The sequence below is a fragment of the Larus michahellis genome, chromosome 6 (genome assembly GCF_964199755.1).
Source record: "Larus michahellis chromosome 6, bLarMic1.1, whole genome shotgun sequence".
In the NCBI taxonomy this organism is placed as follows: Eukaryota; Metazoa; Chordata; class Aves; order Charadriiformes; family Laridae; genus Larus; species Larus michahellis.
Window position 1 is genome coordinate 45,309,074 of NC_133901.1, and position 15,747 is coordinate 45,324,820.

Sequence of the window (15,747 nt, forward strand, 5' to 3'; positions counted from 1 at the left end):
TTCCTTTCTGTTAAGAGTAACCAAGAAATGTCTCCCTCCCCAACAATCTTGTCCACAATTTTGAGCTTCCCAATATCTTTTTCTATTTTTTTCCTTTGATGCCAGAATTACCACCCTTGCCCCTGGTTTCCCACTCTCAGATAAACAGCCTATAAAATTGCTGCAGGAAACCAAGTGGCTGCTTTTCACACAGCCACAAGACAGACACCCTTTACTGAACGTATTCTGTATACAGCATCCATGCCAGCCTCCAAGAGAGAGAGATGATAATGCAATCGCCGAAATGCTGAGAAGTTCCTCTGAGCATAGACTGAAAAGAGGGCAGGAGTGGGAAGGCTCTAAAATCAGAGAGTGCATCACATATTAAAAAGTAACTTTTCGGCAGCGCATTGCGAGGCTGAGCACCAGGCAGGGAAGGGGAGCACGCAGCCACATGGTATATTCCTGCCTCTGCCTCTCTCCTCTCTCTTTTGGTCCTTCTCTCTGGCTTTCTCTCCCACCTCCTCTCCCCAGCACTGCCTTCCCCTCTCCCCCTGCCGCAGGCTGCAGAATGGGACACGCTTGTTCCCCAGCCAGCCGGCAGCTGTCACACAGCGGAGGCAGCCAGCAGCCGGTGCAAAGAGTGAGCCTACTCTGTCATTTAGGATGACTCACTGGAATCTGGCATTAATTTCTCTTTTTCTGGTAGTGGACGGAGAACAACCAAAAAGCTACACTGGACTAGACCAAGGTAAGAGATTTAAAAGTCTTTTTTACGCTAAAGCCGCCTGGCGCTTTGAGGGTGCCAAGCTGTGTACAAAAGCTGGCACTGGAACTAATTCGGGGGGTGTCTGAACACCTGGCATTACATGCCACCAGTGTGCCTTTCTGGTGTTAACCCTGTGCGTGCCACCCAGCTACGCCCAGGGGGAGAGCGGCAGGTCAAAATACAGCCTAGTGACTGCATTTTCTTCCCTTAATGCAACTTTTACAGCAGCACTACCACCTGCTCCTGTGAATGCAAGAAGCTTCTCAATATTGCTAAATGATCAGGCATGCTTTTGTGTTCTGCCACTGGGAATATAGCGTATCAGGCATCTGTCATGGACCCTGCGTGGATTCATTCCCACAGCAGTTGTTTCATCACTTTAATGAGTTGAAATTCCACAGTCCACAGAAACGCTTCCCTGTCATTTCCCCTCCCTCTGAGCGATTCTTGTAGGATCATATAGATACGATCCATTTTCAGGCTTTTCAAAAGTAGTGCTCACTGAAACCACCAGTACAAGTCTGCTGAAGCACAGACAGTGCTGCACTATATATTCTGCTTGCATTCCTCTCTGTGGTTTTTCTGCTGTGAATCAAAAAAACAGTGTTGCAGGAGGGCTTTTGCAAGGACAGTACATGGTTCTGGCACAGCAATTTAAAGTGAACAGAGAAGCTTCTTCTCCCAATTCTGAAATCCTGGCAAAATTCCCTTCTGTTTTCTGAGGAGGTACAGTATTTCAAGCAGAGTTATCTAAGCAGGTTTCTGCTGGGGCCGATTAACAGCTTTTAGTTGTGATTTTAATGACAAGATTTCACTGAATGTCTACAGCTACATTTCTGTCAATCCAATGCTTTTTACCAAATGGCTTACTTCAGAAGGTGACACCTTTAAAATTAACCCACCATCATGCTTTTCTGAATCTATAAACAGAGTATCAGACTAGCTACTGCACATTGCAGAATTGCACAATCTTACCTTTGGAACATTATTGGTCTAACTGCAGCGAGGATATTTGGTTTGGTTTACATGTTCTCTGTACAGTGGAAAGTGTTGCAATTTTAACTGGATGTTTCGTATACATTATACAGTATTTTTCTGCAATATCTTACACATTCTATTTGTTCAGACCTCCTGTGTACTGGCAATTGGTTTATTAAGAGGTGACTTTTAAACCCACGAAGTACTGCCCTGACCTTATTGCTATGAAAAGGAATCTCTACTGAAAGACGATGAGAGGTCCCACATTGATCATATCTATGGAGATGACCAAACAGGTATCAGCAGTTAACACTGAACACTATTCAGCTTCCAGGTAGCCACCAAGACCCACAGTCTGTTGACCCAGCGTCAATATTTTTGGAACGAACTCAAAAGATGGCAATAATAAACACTCCCCTTAGTTACTGCCCCTCCGTGCAATCTTTTAGATAGATTAGGGGAAAACAGATTCTTGTTTCAGAGAACGTAAAGGATTTTGGTATGGGTCTTCAGGAAGAGGTAGGACAACAGCTTGACGTGTCAGCATGGATTCTACCTCATTTTCCACCACAAGACAGTACATTTTTCCACTTGATAAAAGTGGAAAGCATTTACCAGCATTATGCTTTAAGATTATTTCTAATCATTTGGACAATTGCAGAGACTTCAGTACATTTAAAAAAAAAAAAAATTACCTTTTTTTCTTGACATTTAGATACGATACCTGACTGCAATAGTATCAGATTATTTTCAGGAAAGTAACTCTGAAGTGCAATTCAGACAACAGATCATTGTGATTCTGTCTTTAAGCACTTGATAATATTCATGTTACTTATTTTTAAATTAGTAGCTATTTATTGTATGCAAGCTCTTAGTCACTTGCTACTGTAGCACATGTAGGGTCTGAACAGCTATTTTTAAGCCTGTCTGGCTAATGTCTAGAATACAAAATTATCCTGTTCACAATTTGGGTTTTTCTGTTTTATTTTCCTCTCTTCAGAGATAACAGTATATTACAGTTTTCATCAGTAGGCTCTTTTCAGGTGGAATCTTGGTCCATTTAAATGCAGACAATCTACTGTGATAACAGTTTATTGTAACTTGGCAACCAGAGCTAAAAAAAAAAAAAAAAAAAAATCAAGTTACATCCATCACGCATGCAAACCTCGTACTGTGCTGCCCCGTACTCAGCAAATTAAACCCTTGAGATAAATGACATTCTAAACTTGTGGACCAGTCAGTTTAATATCATTAGCTGGGCTAGCCGGTTGTCCTAATTACAGAAGTCAAAGAAGGCAGGAAGCAGCTGCAAAGTCAGCACACGTCCAAGGAGCAGTTTGTAAAGCAGAAACACATGCTTTAATTTAAGGCTTCTTTGTTGCAACATGAATCACTAAGGAAAAGTATGGCACTTAATATCCCTGTCAAAAAAGTGGTCTGGCTACAGTCCAAGTGATAAGACTTATATGGGTTGAATGGGATTATTGCTGGCCTTTCTGTGAAGCTTTATTTCTGGTGTAATACTTTCACTAAAATAAACAAATAAGCACTTTCAATGCTCTTTAGCTCTTGGGTCACTCATTTACCGGTGAGCTGGGAGGACAGCACTAGTGCAGTACCGGCTACTGTCCTACCTATATTATTCCAAAGAGAGAATCCACTATCAATGTAACTACATGTTCAAGGGGCGTAAGATACATGGCTGCTACACTGGAATCAGTAGCAAACATCCCTAAGACACAGAGATGCTCAAATCTGGAGCTCTGATTGAGCCTAAAAAAGATTAAGCCAGGCACAAGAGCTAAGTGGAGTCAGGCAGTTGCTTTGGCAGGTGGTCGGGTATGCCCTCAACTCTGAGTTTCACATCCCTCTTGGCAGTTCACCTCTACAAACTGAAGTCAGGAGAGGCAGAAGTTTTGCTGTGGTTAGTTAAGTGGATTTAGTCTTATAACTGATTTCATTCAGAAAAGATGAAGGTTCAGCCAAGTTCTTCAGCTCAAAAAATCAACTTAAATAGAAGGTGCTTCACATCAGTTCTCACTTATTTCTGTAGATTTCATTTGAAAGATGAAGAGCTCTAAATAAGTCAACAAGGTTTTATACCTCAGGAACATACCAGCTCTTGATAACAACCTCTAGAAAGGTATTAAATTCATCCCAGCTTCTTGATAAACTGCACTCTCCTGCACACAGACATGCAAAGATGGGTAAAACTTCATTCTCCATTGCAACAAGCCCACTTAACCACTGTCATGGTTCGTTATTAATGTCACTAACTAAGGCAGCTGTAGCTCTATTCATTGCACACTGAACAAAGTCAAGATTACCTCCTCCTCATCGCATAGTATCTACAGGTAACATTTTGAACAGTTTTATTAATCATCAATAAAATGTTATTTTAAGTTGAACTGTACACAGGCGCTAGTTTTAGAACAGGAGACATTTCCCACACTTGCTATATTGCTTTCCAGGAACTTCTTGTAATACATTCCCACCAATTATGATCGAATCTAATCTTAGCCTATTGAGGATGTTCATGGGGATGAAAGTAAGGCATGTGTGCTATGCAAAACAAGCATCCAACCCTTATGATTAGACATTACCTTTTGATGAAATAATTTTTCTTTCCTCAGAGTAAAGAAGTCTTGGTTTCAAACATCCTGTAAATTAGGCATGAACGAATCTGTTGGAGAGGTACTGTTGCTTTCTTTGCCTTCAACTTTGGTATTCCTTAACAAATTTGACCAGACTTTTGTAGCATTTTCAGTCCAATAGAATTTGAACTGTTGATAACCAACATCAGTGAAGCGTACAACCAACTGAAACATAAGGGAGTATGTAAGAAACATGTAGCGTATCTCAGAATACCTGTATGAAGGTAGTGTCAGAACCTACTATAAATACAAGGTATTATATCCACTTCAATCACAAACAAGTTTTAACAGACTCTTCTTTAAAATAATGTCAGCAGTTTTCAATTTCTATTTAATTATTTTGTTAGGACTAATTCCTTTTCCATTAAAATCTGTATTATTTCTTTATTTATTCCAAGCAGTGATTTGTATTTTCTCCCAGATAAAACACAGATGGTGCTGTTTCCAAGGCACCATTTTAGTTCTGTCTTGCTCAAGCAAAATAAAAACAATATTGTGTTCACAACAAAGTAGCTTTTTCCATACTTTTAGGCTTTGTCATATAATTTGGACTTGTGAAACCTAATGTCTTTCAATAAACGAAACAAAAGAAAAATACTTTTTTTCTTCTCCTTCATTTCATTAACATGTGAAAAGTCTTTTCATTCATTATCAGCTTGCTTGTTTGTTTTCCTTTGATTGTAATTCAAATTTCCAAAAGGATGAGGAAACTAAGTATGTTAGGCATGCAGCCTCTTAAGTTTCTGAGGCAATTTCATTATTGAGTTATTGGTTAGTTTGGGAATGTTGCCTTAAAGACAATCTGTGTGAATAAACTAACAACAGTTCAAAGGGAAACCCTTCTGAGAGCAAAGGGTACATTCTCTAGAGCATTCCAGTGGATGACATATCTGAAATTGATCTTGGCTATACTCAACAAGCTCTATGAAGCTTTTCCTTCCTATTTCTCCTTGTGTCTTTGCCAACCTTGTCATGTTAACAGTGTGTGTTTGAGAAAAATGTTCTTATTCCTGAGGGCACCAGCAATGTTGGGTAACGTTTAGCGAAGCATCTATCATCCAAGTGATTTTTAGGTTACATAGAGTACAATACCATGATCTGGGTGAAGCAACCAGAATAAAAGCCATCCAAGAGTAGGTTTTACTAACAAAATTACTGAGATTGTTGATTCCTAAGGAAGCTCGGAGCCTGTAGACACACACTACTCAAAACCATATAGCAAAGGAAGAATTTGCATGCTGCAGAGATACTGGAATTTTACAGGACAAGACCAATGCATCAAGACGTACAAGGGCACAAACAAAGTGTGTGCTGGGGACAGCAAATGAAATACATAACTCTATTACAGACTTCTTTCCATCTTTTACAATGAAAAAACTCTTTTTTTTTTTTTCTGGATCCTAAACATAATAAGTCCTCTCATGAAATTTAAAAAGATAACCCACTCAAAAACCTGCGTGCTGTGTGTAGATAAATGTGCATGTATGACACCATAACAGCTCCAGATGCCAAAGAAGCAAAAAACCACCCCCAAAACAGAAATAACAGCTGCAACTTCACAAATCACATCTGATTATCTTTGAGGCAAGGTTGTAGGCAGAAATAATAAATTTAAGTAGGCATCCTCATGTAAGTAGGAAAGAACATGGAAGCTCTGAGCAGACTAGCCTTTCTTCAGTTCTGAAAGCACCTACAAACTCTGCCTTGCATACAACCACATCCTCACAACTTTACCATCACCACTATATCATTTCTACTATACTGAATGTATAGTAAACTAGAAATTATCCCATAAAACTCCAGGACACAGTTCAGGCTATAAAACACATAAGACCCTGCCACGCCAGGACACAGTTCAGGCTTCCATCTTGGGGACACCACTAGAGTGGTGTGTAGAAGAGCAATGCCATATCCTCCCAGGAGGCACTAAGAACCGTGCATACCCCATTTACTGGCCTTGGAGGCCAGGGCAGAACAGAACTGGGAACTGACAAAAATACTAGGCTAAAAAAAAAAAACAAACCAAACAAAAAACCAAAAAACCGATGACCTCTATGTTACCCAGGAACTGCAGAAAGCATCTCCTACGTTATAGTTGTTAACTTCATTATAGCTGGTAGCTGATTTGAAAGGAAGCGAAACAATACAGAAAGCTTTGCACTACTAAGAAAGTAAAATAATTTTACAGCTAGTCTCTTCACCAGGGAAATGGAAGAAAGAGTTAATTAAAACTGTTATCTGTGGTCTGAAATATTAACCTGACAGTTGTGTTTATCTTTTGTGAAACAGCTTTAATGATGCTATTTATGCCTTTACATTTTTCTCATTGTTTTCCTCACTGTCCTCTGTTGCCACTAGTATTATTACACTTTCAGTATCAGTAATAAAACAATTACTGAGCCTTTCTGCTGTTTAATGGGTTTGAAACCTCAGGAGTTGAAAATAATTAAGTTGGATATTTGTGCTTGCAATGAAGTTTGATATTTGATGAAAAAAGAAAAAAAAAACTAACAGAAAGATCCATAAATATTTCAGCCAAATGGGACCACTGAATAATTGAGTCTTACTGCCAGCATACCACAGCAACCCTGTAATTTCATCCAATTTTACCTGCGTCAAGCCTAATATCTTGTATAGATAAGTTCATTGTTATAAAAATAATTTCAGATCTTGAAAATGATAATACAGGCTGCAAGTGCAGGACCTTACAACTGCTGATCATGACAGAATGGGATCATTCCCTTCTGCTCCCTGCACATAACTCAAAGCAGCTAACCTAAAGCCTTGCAACACGTTCACCCTGTCTAAGCATGGCAATTTAATCTCAAAATGCATTTCTCACAGAAAGCTGAGAGAAACTTAAAAAAGAAAAAGTGATTAGAGAACATGAGCTAGAATTCAACACAGATGACAGGCACTTCTACCACTTGCTATTAAAAAACCCCACATTATTAATAATTCGAGAAGTCTCAGGAGAGTTGCAACAACATTACTTTATTACTTTTTTTTTTCCATGCCTGAATAATGTGCTTTTCCTTTAGCGTATTGTTCCTAGATACCATAACGGGGAAAGAGGAGAAACTGCTAGGTTTAATATTAATCAAAAGTTTATCAGCGCTGTACCTCAAAAAGTAAATGTAAATGTTTACTCTCTGTGCACTGCCTTGCAAAGGGAGTGTATAAAGATCTCTAGAGCTAAATGCATACATACCATAAAGGATTCAAAAAAATGAAAGGACACTTTTATGCAGTGGGAGAGATCAGGACCAGGAGAGACTAATATCCCTGTGAAGCATTATGGTAGGATTAAGTGACAGAGAAAACTCCTCAGTTCCCTCAGCCATTCTGTGCGCTCCCTACTGCCTCCTGAAAAAATCTGTTTGCAGCATTGCTTCTGCTAATGAATAAAACGAAGACAGCTCAGGGAGAAAGGGAGAGAGAGAGCCCATTGGAAAATCAAGGAAAGAAATGGGGCTGGGGCGGGGGGGGAGGAAGAGAGAGAGGGAGAGAAAAAGTATTTGCTCCCCACCTTTACTCTCAACATTTCCCACATTTATAATGGATTTAGGGAAGAATCAGTAAAGAAATAAGGATTAAGATACAAATGAATACAAAAGAATACCAAACCAAATCCAAATACAAATGGAACAAAATAAAGTGGCAAATAGAATACATAGGTGATGTTACAGAAGTCATCTCCCCAAAACCCAGGATTGTCCTATGGTCAATATTGTGGGTGGGAACCAAAACATAAGTTTTTAGATCCAGACCTTCTGACAAGGGCATCTGCACCTTCAGCTCACAATCCTTGTGCAATGGAAGCAGGGATAATGCCTGCTGGGGGTGGGGTGGGCATGGGGGCTGGTGGTGTTGGAGAACAGATACCATAGCAAAAGATGGTTGTCACCATGACATTAGTTTATAGTACATTACAAAATCAATTCAACATCTTGTCAATCATCATTCTGAAGCGCTGCAGGACAAATGAATTTCCTCTGTGGCAGCAGGATAGGGAACATGAATTCTGATCCTTCTGTTGGTCAGTTCAGTATCCATAGATTGTCAAGACAGCAGAATCCATACTGTCTTTTATTCTTCTATTGCCAGTATATAAGGGTGGGCATCCAGAAGGAGCATAGTCGTGTAGATGGAGGTGGTATGGGGTGGTGGATTTTGTGGTGCAGAAAAGAAAAAAAAAGACCTAGGTACAACCACCGAAATAAAAAGAACACAGTGCGAACATCTCCTTAAAAATACTGAAATAGTAGAGATCTGTAGTCTGCTGAAGCAAGAAATAATGAAGGGAAGAAAAGTGAGTGCCAGTATAACATTAGTATAAAAACTGAAAGCTGTAGAACTACGTAGGGATTTGATTTTCACCTGTTGTGACTCAGAGCCATGCTAAATCATCACAACCTTTCTTCACTGAATGTCTTGGATATGCCAGAGCCAAGCTTTCTACACCAGTTAACCTGCTGGGAATGGGAAAGTCTGTGATATTAACTAAGCATTTTAAGAAAGGAAAACCAGAAGAAAAACCAATATAAAACCAACCCAATATATAGTATTTAATCTATCATCAATCTATAGTTGCTAAATAACAGCATTGGTTTTTATCCTCAGATCTGTAGTGTTAACTAACAGTAACAAATATCCCATTCATATACTACTTTTTGATATGTTTTGACAGCCAGAAAATTGTTCTTCTGCCTGAATTTAGGAAACAATTTATTTTCTGAGGTGAAAATGTAAATACAACAAGACACAACAGAAATAGCCCAGTCCTTCTCTGGTAAATACAACAATTAGTGGTACATACATTCAGCCCTCATTCAGAAACTGATAATCACACACATTTCTGAGAGCGCTAAGCTGCTATTGTTACTAAAAAAAGTTACTACTAACTGTTACCACAGCACATGTGGGACATGCACAGAAGAATAAACCAACCTTTTCAAACTGCAGATGGTATGATAATTGTCCCAGGGTGGGGGTGGAGGAAGAAGTGAGGAAACAAAGTTTAAGGTCCCCCCTCTGAAATGCAGACCAATGTGCTGTAAGTGGTATCTCAGCCTTCTGCAGTCAGTCTTGTGTAATTATATTTCATGTAAATACAGTGCTTTCATCACCCACCCCTTGTTTCTGATCATTGCTCAGGGTCTGACTCAAAACTGCCGGCTCTTACATACACGTCTGTGAATATATGTGATCAAATGTCTCCAATAAACCAGGCAGCAGCTGACTCCAGGGTTTTAAAGGTCAATAATTTCTTTTTAAAAATCAATATATTTGTAACTAGCTAGTAAAAGCTTCCAGCCTAAAAATGTGCTTAAATGGGCAATCCAACAGAGCTTTTTTCCAAGCCACATGAATTTTAACAAAGCTCACACTTGTCAGTTTTCAAATTGTCAGAACGCCTTTTATAAGGGATGGGGAATTCTGAAGATTAATTCTGCTCCTTTCCAGGAGCGGAGCAGACCACACCACTTCATCATCCCCTATTCACAGCTTATCACAGACAATGGATACTATTCAACAGCGACAACTCAGGTACATTGAAACAGGAAAAGCGTGTAAGCAATAGCCGAACAATGGCATTTCTTTGCTGTGTCAAAGGGAAGCAGGCATGGTGGCGTGCTTAGCCTCCCTGAAAGGAGCACTTACTTTCTTTCAGCTCACTCTGTTCTCCAGCTGTTGCTCTGAGAATCACCACTGTTTTAAGAAAAGAGGGGATTGTCTGTGATCCAAGAAAAATGGTTGAAGATAACCCCCCCTCCAATTTGTATAAATGTTTGTGCAATAAATAATGATGTGAGTGAATAAAATCACTTGCCTTTCCTAGAAACCATTTGTTTAGTTTGGTATGATGTATTTAATTTATTATTTACAGGCCTAAACTGTCACATCATAATGAGAGATACTCCAGCAGGCTTGAATACTAGGCATTCAAAATAAGCATGACTGGGAAATGTATTTGATTGAAAGAAATTTGGATAATTTGATTTCCCATTGTTCCCCATACCCTCACTGTGACCACAAGTGACAATAAACCACGATAATCGCTGCCTAAACGAAACCTTAAAGGAAAGGTTACAGCAGGGTACATCTCATGCAAGCAAGAAGAGCCTACGTGAAAATACCTGTACGCGTTGCCTTTCGTTAAGGTTTTTGGACTCCAAGGCAAGCCTCAGATACTCCTTTGTAAGATGGGCTTGGAGAAAATAGGCTAGGGAGTAATACAGGCCCCACAGGAACTCAGTTTCCTAAAATTAGGTCAGCTCTGGTATAAAATTAGATTCAATGTTCTGCTGACCAAACCAAAAAGAGGAGGAGTGATTTTTAATCAAGAATTCTTGAGAGTAATGATATATCTTGCTGGAAGTCATCAAGTATGGGCCACAAACTTGCACAGTGGTTAGGCTCCTTCCTCTTGCCAACATCTGCTAACACTCATTTGATGCCTGAGCACAAATGAGAACTTATAAATTAACTACGTGGGCCAAATTGTTTAAAGTCAAAACATGCAGTACAATTTAGACAAATGATTACACTCCATACTTAAAGAGCATTCATATAAGACTTAGTTATCTACTTAATTTTCAATTGGGGTGGGGGGAGGGGAGGCGGAAGAAAAAAGGAAAAAAGAACAACACGCAAAGCTAAAACCTCCTTCAATTCAAATCACCCAAGCATTCGAAACATGTTGGTGAAGTGGAGATTGTAATTATGAAAAAGTATGATGTAGCAACCTTGGAACATAATAAACAATGATCTTGAACAATAATTTTCTAAAATCAGTTCCAACCATCTACTGTCTTACAATGCAGTGTCTCTGAGACTCGGAAACTAAACTCTGGGGAGAATCAACCGTTGCTTTCTAGTAATGAACGAACTGACCTTGACATAAAGTATCATCTGAGCAAAAGGACTAGACTGGAGCAATAAGAAAGGCGGCTCCATGAAAAACAACACTACCTTACTACCTTCTCAGTATTGCAGTACTATTTCAAAATATTTTTTTATAAGCTTGCTTGAACAACAGTAAATATTCTGAATTGTGGTAAACTATAACTATATACCTCTATCCACCCCACTGTTCACACTAAGGTGACGCACTAAGGTCACATCCCCTGTGGATCCCTCTCCAGAGGGCTGGATGTATGGACTGACTAAGGGAGATCCTGCTGACTCCAGCCAGCATATGCAGCAATTCAGAAGGATATCCAGAGAAGCATCTACTGCACTAGCAGTCCAGGAAAGCCCTTTTGGGGATTGCAGCAATATGTAAGGATGTTGGAAACTGACAAGAAGGTTATAAAAGAGATTTTGACGACTCTGTGACAGAATTTCGCTGTGTACCCGGGGAATACGCCAATTAAATGCAACTTGGTTGGTTTGCAATCATAGTTACTCCAGAAGCTCAGCATGAAACAATCCAGCCTAAGCCTATCACAGACCTGGACAAAAAAATTGTCCCATTCCTTCACCATCACATTATAGTAACAGAAAGCCTTATTCAGTATAAGTCTACAAACTATCTTCCCCAGGCCATCCAACATTGATACAGGTTCATGGTTAATAAATGAGATTTTGGGAAATAAGCTCCTGGGCTACTGGCCTGGAGCAACCTGGGATGGAGGATTTTTAATACTACGGTGAAGACTGTTTACCTAGAGCTGAAAATTGCAAGGAGTACTACTCCCTCATTCCGCAGAGCTTGTACAGCACATCAGAAGAAGGTTTATGAACAGCAGTGTGGGAAGCACTAATGAGATACCAAACAACAGTGCTTTGAAGACATCTGCCTTTTTGCAACTAAAGACACACGTAACTTCTTTTCATATGACCACTGACTAGGAACTTTGTTCCAAGCTAGGTCTCTACTGGGGTGCAGTGTTATGCATGAACTCATCTAAGCCCATCCTGCCACAGCTTTTGAGGTTTTACCACTGAACTTAAAATCTAAATGAAGAAACACATTACTTTCCTTAGGGTTCTCCAGGGGTGGTACAATGGGCACTTGCAATGCTGATGCTGATGCCTTTAAGCTATCATCACAACAAACTTCTTGTGCAGGCTTGTACCCTGCTGCGCTCCAAACAGCATCTGTGAAACCAGAAGCAAGCATTTACTTATAGAGGGGACTCTGAGTGACAACGGACACCATAACCAATCCATACAATGAAGCAGCACTCCCAGGAACTGCATCATATGTATGTGCATTTATTGCACATGTGGCCGTCTTAATGAGTAATGAATTGCTAATATGCATGCTGTTTTGTGACAAGCTGCTGTGAAGCATATTGTTCTCGTATGTGCTGGGGGTCTGAAGTGCCAGTTGTGCTTATTTTCTAAAACTTCTTGGATGAAGAACTTGCCAATCTGCATGTGGTATTTTGTGGCTGATTAATTTTATAGATTGTTCTAGGTAAGAACTCTCTGATTTGCTGAATCCACTATCAATTTTAATCAAACTCTAGTTGCTTGCTAATTTAGAGACGCAGGGTGCCACTTTATTGGTTTCTGTAGACTGCTTGCTTTCCCTATATATAAATAGTTCAGAGAAACCTTTTGACATGCCTGTTTCTATCCAGAGGAGGGGACCTACGTAAGTTTTTACCCACAAACTTCATGGTTCCATACAAGAAATAATTTAAGAACAGTGCAGCTAATTGACATATACTCATATTTTTGTAACTTTCTAACACAATAGCAACTGGAAAAGCAAAGTCCAAATTGAAAACACCTTGTAAACTGAAACATAACACAAAATCCAAGCATGACAAAAATCAGAATATTACTTGTCATATAGACTGCTAACCAGGTCCTGGGGAGTCACAAACAAATCTATCCCACAAGCAGTCAGCAAATGTTGCAAAAGGTGTGTGAACCTGTGCCGAATCCTACAAGGAACTGTGGAACTGAATCGGGGTTTGTAGGCAGTTCTGTTTCAGTATCATGCTCAACAAATAATACTCTGTGGGTTCCTGGGTCTACTCCCTTTCTATAATCTCCACTCTTCTATAATCTCATTGCGTAAATCAATAAAAGCAGCTTCTGTGCCCCTGTTGGCAGTATGCTAACAGTAACTACATGAATCCAATGAATCTCTGAAAGTCATTCTCCACAGGATAATTTCCTTCTGCCATCTGATGCAGCATCTCTGTGCCCAGACTCATTTGAAGGTGTCTGGCCTTCAAATCTTGCAATAACTGCCCAGGGAAAAAGTTCTTTTAATTCTGTTTTTAGATTCAGAATTATTCTCCCTCTATGGTCTGCACATGACAAGCCCACAGATTCTTTCAAACTCAGGGTTTTATCCTCTTGCATTTGCAAGTTTGCAAAAAACTGACCAGAGATTGGGGCTTTTTTTGTTTGTATTTTAATGTTTGCTACTTTTTCCTGAATGGCATATTATATGTTAAAGACACACAGAGCCAATTATCTTCTCTGAGTGTTTTTGTTTGGTTTTGTTATTGTTTTTAAGTTAGGCTGCCCACTGAGGAGACACATTCTGCAGCTCTTGAAGTAGAAAAAAGCAGTTTCAATGCAGGACAAAAAAGATTTTTGAAAATGGAGAACATAAACGAATAGCTTATTTTTATGGCTAAGGCAGGCTTTCCTAACCAGCTTAACTAAGCATCTGCATGAAAAATTTGCCAGAATCACCTTCTGGCAAATCATAGTGGGTGGAAGGTCCAGAAGGAGTACTGACAAGCACTGATAAGCTGCAAAGTCAGTGCTGTTTCACAAACAGACACTAAATGGCTTCATCTAGGATCTAGAGAACCACCTCTGCTATCTAGGGAACCATGAGAAAATGGACAAAAGAAAAAAAAAGGGAAATGAAAAAACACATTTTAACTGCAGACAGTTTTAGTTATTTTTCTTAACACTGGATGCTCAATAGAAGCCTTGCAACAAAACTGAAAAACTCAGAAAACCCTACCAACAGGAATGGACTTACTTTGTTGATAAGTCCTGTAGAACTGAACTGGGAAAATTCCTTGTGCTCATTAAAACCGACAGATATAGCTCATTAACAAGACTATCCCGCTTCCCACAAAATTACAATTTCCCAAATTCTGTAACTTTCCTTAAAATACAGTATATGAATCATTAATGTTTTACAGATCATGACAATGCTTTAGAAACAGTAGCTGATCTTCCCCGATAATTCCCATGAGACACATGCGTCTGTGTTTGAACTTAGCTTTTTAAAAAAGTCCAAGTGATTGAACATTCATTAGCCTATTTCATATATTTATATATGAATATATGTTTCGTATATATATATGGCAGTTAGTGAGGAAGGATGATGAGGCAACACTATATGCCAACATAGGTCCTATTTTGTGTTCACACAGATGGACCATCTACCAGCATCTCCTTAGCTTCTTCACTCAGACCGATTACAAAGAAGGCATCTACCACATATCAGCCTGAGGATCTGATAGCTCTATTGTTACTTTTGAGGCAACGTTGTGGACCTACAGGGAGCTTCATGACGGCACAGTGGCCAACATATTTTTTAAAGCCAATAAAAAACATAATACCAAAACCCCTTATATGCAATGAATCATTTGGCTCTGCCAGTTGGTACAGCAGACTGGAACTCTAGGATTGCTTCATCTGCTACATCCTTGGTACAGCTGCGTTATGCCCTGGCCAAAACCACTTTCAGATCAGCTACACTCTTTCCTTTGGATTTCTGAGGTCCTTTGACCCTCAGAACAATCCCTGAGAGTCCTCAAAGACGCTTAACTTCAGAACATCTTTTGAAATGGGAAATGACTGGATAGGAGCAAAACAAATCCTGTATGTTCAACCAGATTTTTTTTTATTCCGACCCACTGAGCTAAATTCCCTACTGAACTAGAGCAAGCTGATCCTATCGATTCCCCAGTCCAGACCTTGCTAGAAGCTGCTTTTCACCTGTCACATCCTTAGCCAGCTCAGCAGCCTAGTCTTTCCTTGTGCACAAGCCAGTCAGAGGATGAGAGGAGCTGTACTTAAATGTTACATATGCCAAGATCTTGAAGTGGATGCTCTTTAGAAAAACTCATAAAAGACACATTTACCTCAGAGGGATCTTTTGAGACAGCTCTTATGAAGTCACCTATACTTTGGCAGTTTACCAGTGGTGCAGCAGGCTAACGCCTATAGTAGGGACAGCAGAGAGTTTCCTATGCAAACACACAGGTTGTGCCAGCCTGGGAGATCAACCACAGATGTTTTTATTAATTTGTACCAGGACTCCAGCAAAAGATTGCAGGCTCTGAGAGGCTTGAATCCAGCACTTTCAAATGGGGTTGTACTGTCTTGCTTATATTTTTCTTTAAAAGCACAGCTACAAAATCAAGTCAT

General features: G+C 39.6%; 1 protein-coding gene across 3 annotated transcripts in view; it reads left to right on the forward strand.

Moving 5' to 3' along the window:
- Positions 1-202: 202 nt before the first annotated feature.
- Positions 203-15,747, forward strand: part of RASGEF1A (RasGEF domain family member 1A) — a 171,158-nt gene continuing 155,613 nt past the window's right edge. For 2 of the 3 annotated variants that reach the window (XM_074590105.1, XM_074590108.1), the window contains exon 1: positions 203-730. The gene's annotated coding sequence lies outside the window, so the exon portion shown is untranslated. The remainder of the gene's footprint in view (positions 731-15,747) is intronic. The other variant, XM_074590107.1, reaches the window with a different exon arrangement.